Below are 17,604 nucleotides of genomic sequence, written 5' to 3'. Positions count from 1 at the left end.
TGCGATGGTGCTGGACGCCCGGTGGACGGCCCGATCCTCCTCCGCCCCCTGGCGGCCGGCGGTGGCTCCTCCTATTGAGGGCAGTCGGCAGCGAGCTCCGGGTTCCCTGCTCCTCCCCGTTCCGGCGGATGGCAGCAGGCTCCGGCCCACGGCGAACGCCGGCAACTCCTCCGCTCCCTCCAGGACGGCCGCCACCCCACCTCGACCCAGGGGCACGGCAGCGAGCTCTCCGTCCCACCGGTCTTCACTCGCTCCAGCACCACCGCCTCGGGCAGTCACTCGCGGTCTTTCTTCATCCGCGCTGCCCGAACTCCTCAGCACCGCGATCCCCCTCAGCAGCGAGGGCTCTTCGACAGCGCGTCCCTCCTTCCTCCCGGGTTTTCGGCACCAATGTAATGAAGTTCGTTCATGGGAAGGAAGGAGGCGGGAACCGGCGAACGTTTCACAAACATTTATTAACTCAAAATAAAATAAACAAAACGAAAGTAAAACCGCGGACAGCCCCTCACGGACGACTGCCCGCAAACACACACAAAATAAAACGTGGGCAGCCCCTCACGGACGACTGCCCACAAACACATAAACAAAACATAACATAAAATTCCAGGCCTGGTCCTCTCTCGTCTTCCGCAGCTCTTGCTCCTCCTTATATGCTCCCGTCACATGGCCGCGAGACGAGACCGGTGTGCCACGCAGCTGGCACTCATGAACGTTAATCACCGGCCCGCTCTCGCGGTCCCTCGCCCCGCTGCCTGTCACACCACAAGTACCTATTATGTTTATGGCTCTGTAATCACGTGGTGTTGCATACATCCGCAAAATATGCATATCATATGATAGATCTCCTCATGTTGAACAACTTTGCCTCTAGGGCCATTGCTGTCAATCAAATCGTTAATTAAATATTCGTAATTATGTTAAAAACCTACTTTTGTGAACTTGACCCTGGTTTTTTGCCCGATCAGAACCAAACAAGTCTAGGACAGTTGTCTGGACTCTTTAGATCAATAACTATCAAAAAAAAGTTGAACTTTTGCATTTGGATGGCCATAACAGGGCCATTTAAAAAAGAGGCGTGGCAAAATACACTCAAATGCCTGTAAATCCTAAGGGGAAACTCAAAACTTCACGAAAATCGTTGGGTACATGTGGCATAACATGCTGATGAAGCATGCAATGTTTTAAAGAGATCGGACTATAGGTGGCGCTATAACTGTGAAAAAGCTATAAAAACCATGCATTTCCTATGGTAAATTGCCTATATTGGCTGTAAATGGACTTTTCCATCTATTATTTTAGTGTTTAAAACCTTGCTAAATAAAACTTAGTGTCTTTAATGCCTATGTGCTTAAAAGGCCTTAAAGGCTTGAACCCCGCTTAAATGCTGCTTGCAGCTTTAATTATTATTATTATTCTCCCCTAAAACGCATCGTGCAGACCAAACCGTAAGGGCTAGAGACTTGACACTTTGCCACATGGTAGCCCAAAAATCGAGGAGAGCTTATCAAATTATGACCCCGATTGGCCAATAGGGGGCGCTACAGCAATCAAAAGCGCAAAATGGCTCATAACTCCTAAACCGTTTAGTCCACACTCAAGTGTCTTATATCATTGGAAAGCTGAGACCATGGCAAACAAAACGTATATCTCCGATTTTATTTCCGTCTGGAAAAATTTTCCGCCATTTTGAATTTTGTCGAAAAACTACTTTTGCGAACTAGTCCCTGGTTTTTTGACCAATCGGAACCAAACCAGTGCCAAAATGTTTTCTGTAGTCTGAAAATCAATATTCATTGAAAAAAAGTTGAAATTTCGATTCACGGAAGATAAGGGGATTCAAAATGGACGCTCAGGGCGGAGCCTATTTTACTAAAAAGACTATAACTCAATAATGAAATGAGATATCTCCACCAAACTTGGTACACATGTGTATGGGCTCAATTTGAGGTCACGATAAAAAAATCGCGACGATTGGCCACTTGGTGGCGCAATAATGTGAAAAAAACCTGCAAATAGCTATTACCATGCGACTGTTTCTCCGATTTACCTGAAAATTGGTATGCAGTGTCTTGGCCCAAGGTAGCATGTATTTCCCTGAGGATATTGGCGTATCTCAAAAAACATGGCCGCCATCGGCCAATGAAGTTTGAGCACTTATTAGACAAGGTTATCGGAGGCGGATCGGAACGAAACTCGGTGGGCATGTTTGACTCATGGTCCTAGAGGTCTGTAAGAATTTTGAAAGAAATCAGCCACTAGTTGGCGCTAACGAGTTTTATGGCTCTGTAATCACGTGGTGTAGCATACATCGGCAAAATATGCATATCATTTGATAGATCTCCTCATGCTGAACAACTTTGCCTCTAGAACCATTGCTGTCAATCAAATCGTTAATTAAATATTTGCAATTATGTTAAAAACCTACTTTTGCGAACTAGTCCCTGGTTTTTTGCCCGACCGGAACAAAACTAGTCTAGGAAAATTCTATACACTCTCTAGATAAATATTCATTGAAAAAAAGTTGAACTTTTGCATTTGGATGGCTATATCAGGGCCAATTAGAAAAGAAGCTTGGCAAAATATACTCAAAAGCCTATAAATCCTAAGGGAAAACTCAAAACTTCACGAAAAGTGTTGGGTATATGTGGCATACCATGCTGATGAAGCATGCAACGTTTTACAAAGATCGGAGTATAGGTGGCGCTATAACTGTTAAAAAGCTTTAAAAACCATGCATTTCCTATGGTAAATTGCCCATATTGGCTGTAAATGGACTTTTCCATCTATTATTTTAGTGTTTAAAATCTTGCTAAATAAAACTTAATGTCTTTAATGCCTATGTGCTTAAAAGGCCTTAAAGGCTTGAACCCCGCTAAATGCTGCTTGCAGCTTTAATTATTATTATTATTATTATTATTCTCCGCTAAAACGCATCGTGCAGACCAAACCGTAAGAGCTGGAAATTTGAAACTTTGTCAGATGGTAGTACTCATGTTGGGGAGACCCTGAGAAGCTATGACCCCAATTGGCCCATAGGTGGCGCTATAGCAATCAATTGCGAGAAAAGGCTCATAACTCCTAAACCGTTTGGTCCACACTCAAGTGTCATATATCGTTGGAAAGCTGAGTCCTTGGCGAACAAAATGTATATCTCAGATTTTATTTGCAGCAAATTTTTCCGCCATTTTGAATTTTATTGAAAACCTACTTTTGCAAACTAGTCCCTGGTTTTTTGACCGATCGGAACCAAACCAGTGTCAAAATGTTCTCTGGTCTCTGTTTATCAATAGTTATCAAAAAAAAGTTGAAATTTCGATTCATTTATGCTAATTGGCTTCAAAATGGACGTTCAGGGCGGAGCCTATTTTACTAAAAAGGCTATAACTCAAGAAGGAAATGAGATATCGTCACCAAACTTGGTACACATGTATATCGGCTCAATTTGAGGTCACGATAAAAAAATCGCGGTGATTGGCCACTTGGTGGCGCTATAATGCGAAAAAAACATGAAAAGGGCTGTAACCACGCGACCGCTAGTCCGATTGACCTGAAAATTGGTATGCAGTGTCTTGGTCCAAGGCCCCATGTACGTCTATGAGGACATTGGCGTATCTCAAAAAACATGGCCGCCATCGGCCAATGAAATTTGAGCACCTATTAGATGGGGTTAACAGAGACCGATCGGAACGAAACTTGATGGGCATGTTTGACTCATGGTCCTAGAGGTCTGTAAGAATTTTGAAAGAAATCGGCCACTAGTTGGCGCTAACGAGTTTTATGGCTTGAAATCACGTGTTTTTTCACGCATCCACAAAATATGCATATCATATGATAGATCTCCTCATGCTGAACAAATTTGCCTCTAGAACCATTGCTGTCAATCAAATCATTAATTAAATATTCACAATTATGTTAAAAACCTACTTTTGCAAACTAGTCCCTGGTTTTTTGACCGATCGGAACCAAACCAGTGTCAAAATGTTCTCTGGTCTCTGTTTATCAATAGTTATCGAAAAAAAGTTGAAATTTCAATTCATTTTTGCTAATTGGCTTCAAAATGGACGTTCAGGGCGTAGCCTATTTTACTAAAAAGGCTATAACTCAAGAAGGAAATGAGATATCGTCACCAAACTTGGTACACATGTATATCGGCTCAATTTGAGGTCACGATAAAAATATTGCGACGATTGGCCACTTGGTGGCGCTATAATGTGAAAAAAAACATGAAAAGGGCTATAACCACGTGATCGCTAGTCCAATTAACCTGAAAATTGGTATGCAGACATTGGCGTATCTCAAAAAACATGGCCGCCATCGGCCAATGAAATTTGAGCACCTATTAGACAAGGTTAACAGAGGCCGATCGGAACGAAACTTGGTGGGCATGTTTGACTCATGGTCCTAGAGGTCTGTAAGATTTTTGAAAGAAATCGGCCACTAGTTGGCGCTAACTCAAAAGGGAAGCTCAAAAATTCACGAAAATTGTTGGGTATATGTAGCATGACATGCTGATGAAGCATGAAAAGTTTTAAAGAGATCGGACTATAGGTGGCGCTATAACTGTTAAAAAGCTATAAAAACCATGCATTTTTTATGGTAAATTGCCTATATTGGCTGTAAATGGACTTTTCCATCTATTATTTCAGTGTTTAAAATCTTGCTAAATAAAACTTAATGTCTTTAATGCCTATGTGCTTAAAAGGCCTTAAACGCTTGAACCCCGCTAAATGCTGCTTGCAGCTTTAATTATTATTATTATTCTGCCGTAAAACTCATCGTGCAGACCAAACCGTAAATGCTAGAGACTTCAAACTTTGTCAATAGGTAGTCCAAAAATCGAGGAGAGGTTATCAAATTATGAGCCAGATTGGCCAATAGGTGGCGCTACAGCAACCAAAAACGCGAAATGGCTCATAACTCCTAAACCGTTGCTTCTAAGGGTCAAGTGTCTTATATCATTGGAAAGCTGAGACCATGAGGAACAAAACGTATATCTCCGATTTCATTTCCGGTATGCAAATTTTTCCGCCATTTTGAATTTTGTCAAAAACCTACTTTTGCGAACTAGTCCCTGGTTTTTTGACATATCGGAACCAAACCAGTGCCAAAATGTTCTCTCTAGTCTGATTATCAATAATTATCAAAAAAAAGTTGAAATTTTGACTCATGAACGAAAAGGGGCGTGGAAATGTTCATTTAAGGCGGAGCCTATTTTACTAAAGAGGCTATAACTCCAGCAAGAAATGAGATATCTTCACCAAACTTGGTCCACATGTTTAGGGTCTCAGTCTTTGGTCACGATAAAAAAACCGCGACGATTGGCCACTTGGTGGCGCTATAACATGGAAAAAACACAAAAAGGGCTATAACCACGCGACCGCTAGTCCGATTGACTGGAAAATTGGTATGCAGTGTCTTGGCCCAAGGCCCCATGTCAGTCTATGAGAACATTGGCGTATCTCAAAAAACATGGCCGCCATCGGCCAATGAAATTTGAGCACCTATTAGACAGGGTTAACGGAGGTCGATCAGAACGAAACTCAGTGGGCATGTTTAACTCATGGTCCTAGAGGTCTGTAAGAATTTTGAAAGAAATCGGCCACTAGTTGGCGCTAACGAGTTTTTTGGCTCTGCAATCACGTGGTGTTGCACACATCGGCAAAATATGCATATCATATGATAGATCTCCTCATGTTGAACAACTTTGCCTCTAGAACTATTACTGTCAATCAAATCGTTAAATAAATATTTGCAATTATGTTAAAAACCTACTTTCGCGAACTAGTCCCTGGTTTTTTGCCCAATCAGAACCAAACCAGTCTAGGATAATTCTCTGGACTCTCTAGATCAATAATTATCAAAAAAAGTGGATTTTTTGCATTTGGATGGCTATAACAGGGCCATTTAGAAAAGAGGCGTGGCAAAATACACTCAAAAGCCTATAAATCCTAAGGGGAAACTCAAAACTTCACAAAAATTGTTGGGTATATGTGGCATAACATGTTGAAGACACATGCAAAGTTTTATGGAGATCGGAGTATAGGGGGCGCTATAAGTGTTAAAAAGCTTTGAAAACCATGTATTCCCTATGGTGAATTGCCTGTAAATTGTATTTTCCATCTCTGTAACCAGGTGGGGTTAAAACCTGATATCTCTCAAATTCATTCAGTGCTTAAAAGCCTTTCATGCAAAAGGCGTCAAATGCTTAAAGACCTTAAATGGCTTGAACCCCGCTAAATGCTGCTCGCAGCTTTAATTATTATTATTATTATTCTGCCGTAAAACTCATCGTGCAGACCAAACCGTAAATGCTAGAGACTTCAAACTTTGTCAATAGGTAGTCCAAAAATCGAGGAGAGGTTATCAAATTATGAGCCAGATTGGCCAATAGGTGGCGCTACAGCAACCAAAAACGCGAAATGGCTCATAACTCCTAAACCGTTCATCCTAAGGGTCAAGTGTCTTATATCATTGGAAAGCTGAGACCTTGGCGAACAAAACGTATATCTCCGATTTCATTTCCGGTATGCAAATTTTTCCGCCATTTTGAATTTTGTCAAAATTCTACTTTTGCGAACTAGTCCCTGGTTTTTTGACATATCAGAACCAAAGCAGTGCCAAAATGTTCTCTCTAGACTGAGTATCAATAATTATCAAAAAAAAGTTGAAATTTTGACTCATGAACGAAAAGGGGCGTGGAAATGTACATTTAAGGCGGAGCCTATTTTACTTAAGAGGCTATAACTCCAGCAAGAAATGAGATATCTTCACCAAACTTGGTACACATGTTTATGGGCTCAGTTTTTGGTCACGATAAAAAAATCGCGACGATTGGCCACTTGGTGGCGCTATAACATGGAAAAAACACAAAAAGGGCTATAACCACGCGACCGCTAGTCCGATTGACTTGAAAATTGGTAAGCAGTGTCTTGGCCCAAGGTACCATGTCTGTCTATGAGAACATTGGCGTATCTAAAAAAACATGGCCGCCATCGGCCAATGAAATTTGAGCACCTATTAGACAGGGTTAACGGAGGTCGACCAGAACGAAACTCAGTAGGCATGTTTGAGTCATGGTCCTAGAGGTCTGTAAGAATTTTGAAAGAAATCGGCCACTAGTTGGCGCTAACGAGTTTTTTGGCTCTGCAATCACGTGGTGTTGCACACATCGGCAAAATATGCATATCATATGATAGATCTCCTCATGTTGAACAACTTTGCCTCTAGAACCATTTCGGTCAATCAAATTGTTAAATAAATATTTGCAATAATGTTAAAAACCTACTTTTGCGAACTAGTCCCTGGTTTTTTGCGCAATCAGAACCAAACCAGTCTAGGACAATTCTCTGGACTCTCTAGATCAATAATTATCAAAAAAAAGTTGATTTCTTGCATTTGGATGGCTATAACAGAGCCATTTAGAAAAGAGGCGTGGCAAAATACACCCAAAAGCCTATAAATCCTAAGAGGAAACTCAAAACTTCACGAAAATTGTTGGGTATATGTGGCATAACATGTTAAAGACACATGCAATGTTTTATGGAGATCGGAGTATAGGGGGCGCTATAAGTGTTAAAAAGCTTTGAAAACCATGTATTCCCTATGGTGAATTGCCTGTAAATGGTATTTTCCATCTCTGTAATCAGGTGGGGTTAAAACAGCCACATAATATGCATATATTATGATAGATCTTCTCATACTGAACAACTTTGCCTCTAAACTAGTCCTAGGTTTTTTGCCTGATCGGAACCAAACCACAGCAGTATGATTCTCTGCACTCTCCTGATCAATTCATATTTAGACTTTATAAAGTCACTATTATAATATTTAAAATCACATTTTGTCAGTTTATCACTTCATTTCACCTGATATCTCTCAAATTCATTCAGTGCTTAAAAACCTTTCATGCAAAAGGCGTCAAATGCTTAAAGACCTTAAATGGCTTGAACCCCGCTAAATGCTGCTCGCAGCTTTAATTAGGGGTTCAAGCACGAAGTGCTGAACACCTATTGTATTTGTACTGATTTTTAGGGGTTCAAGCACGAAGTGCTGAACACCTATTGTATTTGTACTGATTTTTATTAGGGGTTCAAGCACGAAGTGCTGAAACCCTATTGTAATTGTACTGATTTTTATTAGGGGTTCAAGCACGAAGTGCTGAAACCCTATTGTAATTGTACTGATTTTTAGGGGTTCAAGCACGAAGTGCTGAAACCCTATTGTAATTGTAAAGATTTTTATTATTATTATTATTATTATTTTTCTTCTCCCCTAAAACTGAACGTGCAGACAAAACCGTAAGTGCTAGAGACTTCAAACTTGGCCAATAGGTAGTCCTCAATTTGGGGAGAACCTGAGAAGCTATGACCCCGATTGGCCTATAGGTGGCGCTACAGCAACCAAAAGCGCAAAAGGGCTCATAACTCCTAAACCGTGTACTCCACACTCAAGTGTCTTATATCATTGGAAAGCTGAGACCATGACGAATAAAACGTATATCTCCGATTTCATTTCCGTCATGAAAATTTTTCCGCCATTTTGAATTTTGTCGAAAACCTACTTTTGCGAACTAGTCCCTGGTTTTTTGACAGATCGGAACCAAACCAGTGCCAAAATGTTCTCTGTAGGCTGAATATCAATAATTATCGAAAAAATGTTGATATTTCGATTCACGGTTGCTAAGGGGATTCAAAATGGACGTTCAGGGCGGAGCCTATTTTACTAAAAAGGCTATAACTCCAGAAAGAAATGAGCTATCTTCACCAAACTTGGTACACATCTTTATGGGCTCATTCTTTGGTCACGATAAAAAAATCGCGACGATTGGCCACTTGGTGGCGCTATAACATGAAAAAAACACTAAAACGGCTATAACCACGCGACCGCTAGTCCGATTGACTTGAAAATTGGTATGCGGTGTCTTGGCCCAAGGCCCCATGTATGTCTATGAGGACATTGGCGTATCTCAAAAAACATGGCCGCCATCGGCCAATGAAATTTGAGCACCTATTAGACGGGGTTAACGGAGGCCGATCGGAACGAAACTTGGTGGGCCTGTTTGACTCATGGTCCTAGAGGACTGTAAGAATTTTGAAAGAAATCGGCCACTAGTTGGCGCTAACGAGCTTTATGGCTCTGCAATCACGTGGTGTTGCAAACATCCCCAAAATATGCAAATCATATGATAGACCTCCTCGTGCTGAACAACTTTGCCTCTGGAACCATTGCTGTCAATCAAATCGTTAGTTAAATATTCGCAATTATGTTAAAAACCTACTTTTGCGAACTAGTCCCTGATTTTTTGCACGACCGAAACCAAACCAGTCTAGGACAATTCTCTGGACTCTCTAGATCAATAATTATCAAAAAAAGTTGAACTTTTGCATTTGGATGGCTATAACAGGGCCAATTAGAAAAGAGGTGTGGCAAAATACACTCAAAAGCCTATAAATCCTAAGCGAAAACTCAAAACTTCACGAAAATTGATGGGTATATGTGGCATAACAATGTGAAGAAGGATGCAACATTTCATGGAGATCGGAGTATAGGTGGCGCTATAAGTGTTAAAAAGCTTTGAAAACCATGTATTCCTATGGTGAATTGCCTGTATTGGCTGTAAATGGTATTTTCCATCGATTATTTCAGCATGCTAATTGTGTTACCAGTATGTTAAAAACATGCTAATCGTGTTAGCATTTTGCTAAAAACATGTCAGCAGTGTAGGGTAGCAACAGGGCCACAAGTTTTGCCATTGCAAGCACAACTCAAATTCAGTCTTTATAAAGTCACTATTTTAACATTTGCAATCGAATTTTGTCAATGTATCACTTCATTTCACCTGAGCTCCCAGATTTAATTATTTTACTGCTTTAGAGCCTTAAATGCAATACGCCTTAAATGCTTTAATGCCTTAAGTCGCTTGAACCCCGCTAATTGCTGCTCGCAGCTATATTTATTATTATTATTATTATTCTCCGATAAAACGCGTTGTGCAGCCCAAACCGTAAGGGCTAGAGACTTGAAAATTTACCCGAAGGTAGTCCAAAAATCGAGGAGAGGTTATCAAAATATGAGCCCAATCGGCCAATAGGTGGCGCTATAGCGCAAAAAACCAAAAATTTTTACATTTGTGAGCTTTTCTCATAAACCGGTGGTCGTAGACTCAAATGATTTATACTTTTGAAATCCTTGGGCCAAGACGAAAAAACTGTAAGCGGGAATTTTTTTGTTTCGTCTTAAAATGTCCGCCATTTTGGAGTATGTCTGAAACCTATTTTTGAGAACTAGTCCCTGGTTTTTTGACCGATCGGAACCAAACTAAAGTCAAAATGTTCTATGGTGGCTACTTATCAATAGTTATCAAAAAAAAGTTGAAATTTCGATTCATTTTTGCTAATTGGCTTCAAAATGGACATTCAGGGCGGAGCCTATTTTGCTAAAAAGGCTATAACTCAAGAAGGAAATGAGATATCGTCACCAAACTTGGTACACATGTGTATCGGCTCAATTTGAGGTCACGATAAAAAAATTGCGACGATTGGCCACTTGGTGGCGCTATAATGTGACAAAAACATGAAAAGGGCTATAACCACGCGACCGCTAGTCCGATTGACTTGAAAATTGGTATGCAGTGTCTTGGTCCAAGGCCCCATGTATGTCTATGAGGACATTGGTGTATCTCAAAAAACATGGCCGCCATCAGCCAATGAATTTTGAGCACATATTAGATGGGGTTAACAGAGGTCGATCGGAACGAAACTCATTGGACATGTTTGACTCATGGTCCTAGAGGTCTGTAAGAATTTTGAAAGAAATCGGCCACTAGTTGGCGCTAACCCAAAAGGGAAGCTCAAAAATTCACGAAAATTGTTGGGTATATGTGGCATGACATGCTGATGAAGCATGCAAAGTTTTAAAGAGATCGGACTATAGGTGGCGCTATAACTGTTAAAAAGCTAAAAGAACCATGCATTTCCTATGTTAAATTGCCTATATTGACTGTAAATGGACTTTTCCATCTATTATTTTAGTGTTTAAAATCTTGCTAAATAAAACTTAATGACTTTAATGCCTATGTGCTTAAAAGGCCTTAAAGGCTTGAACCCCGCTAAATGCTGCTTGCAGCTTTAATTATTATTATTATTCTCCGATAAAACGCATCGTGCAGACCAAACCGTAAGGGCTAGAGACTTGAAACTTTACCCGAAGGTAGTCCAAAAATCGAGGAGAGGTTATCAAATTATGAGCCAGATTGGCCTATAGGTGGCGCTATAGCAATCAATTGCGAGAAAGGGCTCATAACTCCTAAACCGTTTGGTCCACACTCAAGTGTCTTATATCATTGGAAAGCTGAGTCATTGGCGAACAAAACGTATATCTCCGATTTTATTTCCGTCATTAAAAAATTTCCGCCATTTTGAATTTTGTTGAAAATCTACTTTTGAGAACTAGTCCCTGGTTTTTTGACCGATCGGAACCAAACCAAGGTCAAAATGTTCTCTGTTGTCTAATTATCAATAGTTATCAAAAAAAAAATTAAATTTCGATTCATTTTTGCTAAAGGGCTTCAAAATGGACGTTCAGGGCGGAGCCTATTTTACTAAAAAGGCTATAACTCAAGAAGGAAATGAGATATCTTCACCAAACTTGGTACACATGTGTATGGGCTCAGTCTTTGGTCACGATAAAAATATCGGCACAATTGGCCACTTGGTGGCGCTATAACATGAAAAAAACACAAAAACGGCTATAACCACACGACCGCTAGTCTGATTGACTTGAAAATTGGTATGCGGTGTCGTGGCCCAAGGTACCATGTATGTCTATGAGGACATTGGCGTATCTCAAAAAACATGGCCGCCATAGGCCAATGAAATTTGAGCACCTATTATGTTTATGGCTCTGTAATCACGTGGTGTTGCAAACATCCGCAAAATATGCATATCATATGATAGATCTCCTCATGTTGAACAACTTTGCCTCTAGGGCCATTGCTGTCAATCAAATCGTTAATTAAATATTTGTAATTATGTTAAAAACCTACTTTTGTAAACTAGACCCTGGGTTTTTGCCCGATCAGAACCAAACAAGTCTAGGACAGTTGTCTGGACTCTCTAGATCAATAACTATCAAAAAAAGTTGAACTTTTGCATTTGGATGGCTATAACAGGGCCATTTAAAAAAGAGGCGTAGCAAAATACACTCAAATGCCTATAAATCCTAAGGGGAAACTCAAAACTTCACGAAAATCGTTGGGCACATGTGGCATAACATGCTGATGAAGCATGCAATGTTTTAAAGAGATCGGACTATAGGTGGCGCTATAACTGTGAAAAAGCTATAAAAACCATGCATTTCCTATGGTAAATTGCCTATATTGGCTGTAAATGGACTTTTCCATCTATTATTTCAGTGTTTAAAACCTTGCTAAATAAAACTTAATGTCTTTAATGCCTATGTGCTTAAAAGGCCTTAAAAGCTTGAACCCCGCTAAATGCTGCTTGCAGCTTTAATTATTATTATTATTCTCCGATAAAACGCGTTGTGCAGCCCAAACCGTAAGGGCTAGAGACTTGAAAATTTACCCAAAGGTAGTCCAAAAATCGAGGAGAGGTTATCAAAATATGAGCCCAATCGGCCAATAGGTGGCGCTATAGCGCAAAAAACCAAAAATTTTTACATTTGTGAGCTTTTCTCATAAACCGGTGGTCGTAGACTCAAATGATTTATACTTTTGAAATCCTTGGGCCAAGACGAAAAAACTGTAAGCGGGAATTTTTTTGTTTCGTCTTAAAATGTCCGCCATTTTGGAGTATGTCTGAAACCTATTTTTGAGAACTAGTCCCTGGTTTTTTGACCGATCGGAACCAAACCAGTGTCAAAATGTTCTCTGGTGGCTAATTATCAATAGTTATCAAAAAAAAGTTGAAATTTCGATTCATTTTTGCTAATTGGCTTCAAAATGGACGTTCAGGGCGAAGCCTATTTTGCTAAAAAGGCTATAACTCAAGAAGGAAATGAGATATCGTTACCAAACTTGGTACACATGTGTATCGGCTCAATTTGAGGTCACGATAAAAAAATTGCGACGATTGGCCACTTGGTGGCGCTATAATGTGACAAAAACATGAAAAGGGCTATAACCACGCGACCGCTAGTCCGATTGACTTGAAAATTGGTATGCAGTGTCTTGGTCCAAGGCCCCATGTATGTCTATGAGGACATTGGTGTATCTCAAAAAACATGGCCGCCATCAGCCAATGAATTTTGAGCACCTATTAGATGGGGTTAACGGAGGTCGATCGGAACGAAACTCAGTGGACATGTTTGACTCATGGTCCTAGAGGTCTGTAAGAATTTTGAAAGAAATCGGCCACTAGTTGGCGCTAACCCAAAAGGGAAGCTCAAAAATTCACGAAAATTGTTGGGTACATGTGGCATGACATGCTGATGAAGCATGCAAAGTTTTAAAGAGATCGGACTATAGGTGGCGCTATAACTGTTAAAAAGCTTTAAAAACCATGCATTTCCTATGGTAAATTGCCTATATTGGCTGTGAATGGACGTTTCCATCTATTATTTCAGTGTTTAAAATCTTGCTAAATAAAACTTAATGTCTTTAATGCCTATGTGCTTTAAAGGCCTTAAAGGCTTGAACCCCGCTAAATGCTGCTTGCAGCTTTAATTATTAGGGGTTCAAGCACGAAGTGCTGAACACCTATTGTATTTGTACTGATTTTTATTATTATTATTATTATTATTCAGCCGAAAAACGCATCGTGCAGACCAAACCGTAAGAGCTGGAAACTTGAAACTTTGTCAATAGGTAGTACAAAAATCGAGGAAAGGTTATCAAATTATGAGCCAGATTGGCCAATAGGTGGCGCTATAGCAATCAATTGCGCAAAATGGCTCATAACTCCTAAACCGTTTAGTCCACACTCAAGTGTCTTATATCATTGGAAAGCTGAGACCATGACGAACAAAACGTATATCTCCGATTTCATTTCCGTCATTAAAATTTTTCGGCAATTTTGAATTTTGTTGAAAACCTACTTTTGCGAACTAGTCCCTGGTTTTTTGACCGATCGGAACCAAACCAGTGCCAAAATGTTGTCTGTAGTCTCAATATTAATATTCATTGAGAAAAAGTTGAAATTTCGATTCACGAAAGATAAGTGGATTCAAAATGGACACTCAGGGCGGAGCCTATTTTACTAAAAAAACTATAACTCAAAAACGAAATGAGATATCTTCACCAAACTTGGATCACATGTGTATGGGATCATTCTTTGGTCTCGATAAAAAAATCGCGACGATTGACCACTTGGTGGCGCTATAATGTGAAAAAAACATGAAAATAGCTATAACCACATGACCGCTAGTCCGATTGACCTGAAAATTGGTATGCAGTGTCTTGGCCCAAGGTACCATGTATTTCTATGAGGACATTGGCGTATCTCAAAAAATATGGCCGCTATCGGCCAATGAAATTTGAGCACCTATAAGACAAGGGTAACAAAGGCTGATCGGAACAAAACTTGATGGGCATGTTTGACTCATGGCCCTAGAGGTCTGTAAGAATTTTGAAAGAAATCGGCCACTAGTTGGCGCTAACGAGTTTTATGGCTCTGTAATCACGTGGTGTGGCACCCATCCACAAAATATGCATATCACCTGATAGATCTCCTCATGTTGAAGAACTTTGCCTCTAGAACTATTGCTGTCAATCATATCATTAATTAAATATTTGCAACTATGTTAAAAACATACTTTTGCAAACTTGTCCCTGGTTTTTTCCCCGATCGGAACCAAACCAATCTAGGACAATTCTCTAGACGCTCTAGATAAATATTCATTGAAAAAAAGTTGAACTTTTGAATTTGGATGACTATAACAGGGTCATTTAAAAAGAGGGGGCCTGGCAAAGCATGCTCAAAAACCTATTAATCCTGAATGAAAACTACAAACTTCACAAAAATAGGTGGGCACGTGCAGAATATTACTCTAAAGAAGCATGAAAAATTTCATGGAGATCGGGCAATATATGCCTCTATAAAAGTGAGAAATGTGATGAGGTACCATTGCTTTAAATGGTGTGTTCCCAAAAATTGCTATAATAAACGGCCACCAGAGGGCAGCAGAAGACCACTCATTGGTTCATTCTGGTCAGTAAGCCAGTTTAGAAAATCATTATAACTACATTGCAAATGACATTTTGACAATGTTGACCAATTAATTTGTTCATACTAGAACGTGGTAAATCACAATAGAATCATGGTAAATCATACTACAATGTGGTAAATTGTGGTAAATCATGGTAAACTATGGTAAATCACTATAGAATCATAGTAAATCATACTAGAACGTGGTAAATCATGGTAAACCATGCCAGAACATGGTAAATCATGTGAAACTATGGTAAACCATGCTAGAATCATGGTAAATCATACTAGAACATGGTAAATCATAGTAATATATGCTAGAATCATGGTAAATCATACTAGAACGTGGTAAATCATTGTAATATATGCTAGAATGATGGTAAATCATACTAGAACATGGTAAATCATAGTAATATACGCTAGAATCTTGGTAAATCATACTAGAACGTGGTAAATCATAGTAATATATGCTAGAATCATGGTAAATCATTCTAGAACGTGGTAAATCATGGTAAACTATGGTAAATCACAATAGAATCATGGTAAATCATTCTAGAATGTGGTAAATCATGGTAATATATGGTAGAATCATGGTAAATCATAATAAAACATGGTAAATCATGGTAATATATGCTAGAATCATGGTAAATCATAATACAACGTGGTAAATCATGGTAAAATATGCTAGAATCATGGTAAATCATAATACACCATGGTAAACTATGGTAAATCACAATAAAATCATGGTAAATCATGGTAAACTATGGTAAATCACAATAGAATCATAGTACATCATTCTAGAACGTGGTAAATCATGGTAAACCATGCTAGAATGTGGTAAATCATGGTAATATATGCTAGAATCATGGTAAATCATAATACAACGTGGTAAATCATGGTAAACTATGGTACATCACAATAGAATCATGGTACATCATTCTAGAACGTGGTAAATCATGGTAAACTATGGTAAATCACAATAGAATCATGGTAAATCATACTAAAACGTGGTAAATCATGGTAAACCATGCTAGAACATGGTAAATCATGGTAAAATATGCTAGAATCATGGTAAATCATAATACAACATGGTAAACTATGGTAAATCACAATAAAATCATGGTAAATCATACTAGATTGTGGTAAACTATAGTAAATCACAAAATAATCATGGTTAATCATACTAGAATGTGGTAAATTGTGGTAAGCTATGGTAAATCATAATAGAATCATGGTAAATGAAACTGAGCCAATGAATGTTTCTCTGCTGCCACCCTACTGGTTAAATTAGTCATTTTGTTCTATAATTCATATTTAGACTTTGTAAAGTCACTATTATAACATTTAAAAATCACATTTTGTCAGTTTATCACTTCATTTCACCTGATATCTCTCAAATTCATTCAGTGCTTAAAAACCTTTCATACAAAAGGCGTCAAATGCTTTAAATACCTACTTTTGCGAACTAGTCCCTGGTTTTTTGCCCAATCGGAACCAAACCAGTGCCAAAATGTTCTCTGTAGTCTGAATATCAATATTCATTGAGAAAAGTAGAAATTTCGATTTACGGTTGCTAAGGGGTGGAAAAAGAATGTTGTGGGCGGAGCCTATTTTACTAAAAAGGCTACAACTTAATAAGGAAATGAGATATCTTCACCAAACTTGGTACACATGTGTATGGGCTCATTTTTTGGTCTCGATAAAAAAATCGCGACGTTTGACCAGTTGGTGGCGCTATAATGTGAAAAAAACAACGACCGCTAGTCCGATTGACCTGAAAATTGGTATGCAGTGTCTTGGCCCAAGTTACTATATAAGTCTATGAGGACATTGGTGTATCTCAAAAAACATGGCCGCCATCAGCCAATGAATTTTGAGCACCTTTTAGATGGGGTTAACAGAGGTCGATCGGAACGAAACTCGGTGGGCATGTTTGACTCATGGTCCTAGAGGTCTGTAAGATTTTTGAAAGAAATCGGCCACTAGTTGGCGCTAACTCAAAAGGGAAGCTCAAAAATTCACGAAATTTGTTGGGTATATGTAGCATGACATGCTGATGAAGCATGAAAAGTTTTAAAGAGATCGGACTATAGGTGGCGCTATAACTGTTAAAAAGCTATAAAAACCATGCATTTTTTATGGTAAATTGCCTATATTGGCTGTAAATGGACTTTTCCATCTATTATTTCAGTGTTTAAAATCTTGCTAAATAAAACTTAATGTCTTTAATGCCTATGTGCTTAAAAGGCCTTAAACGCTTGAACCCCGCTAAATGCTGCTTGCAGCTTTAATTATTATTATTATTATTATTATTATTATTCAGCCGAAAAACGCATCGTGCAGACCAAACCGTAAGGGCTGGAAACTTGAAACTTTGTCAATAGGTAGTACAAAAATCGAGGAAAGGTTATCAAATTATGAGCCAGATTGGCCTATAGGT

This window comes from Pseudorasbora parva, chromosome 20 (genome assembly GCF_024679245.1).
Source record: "Pseudorasbora parva isolate DD20220531a chromosome 20, ASM2467924v1, whole genome shotgun sequence".
NCBI lineage: Eukaryota > Metazoa > Chordata > Actinopteri > Cypriniformes > Gobionidae > Pseudorasbora > Pseudorasbora parva.
This window is presented reverse-complemented; position numbering follows the sequence as displayed.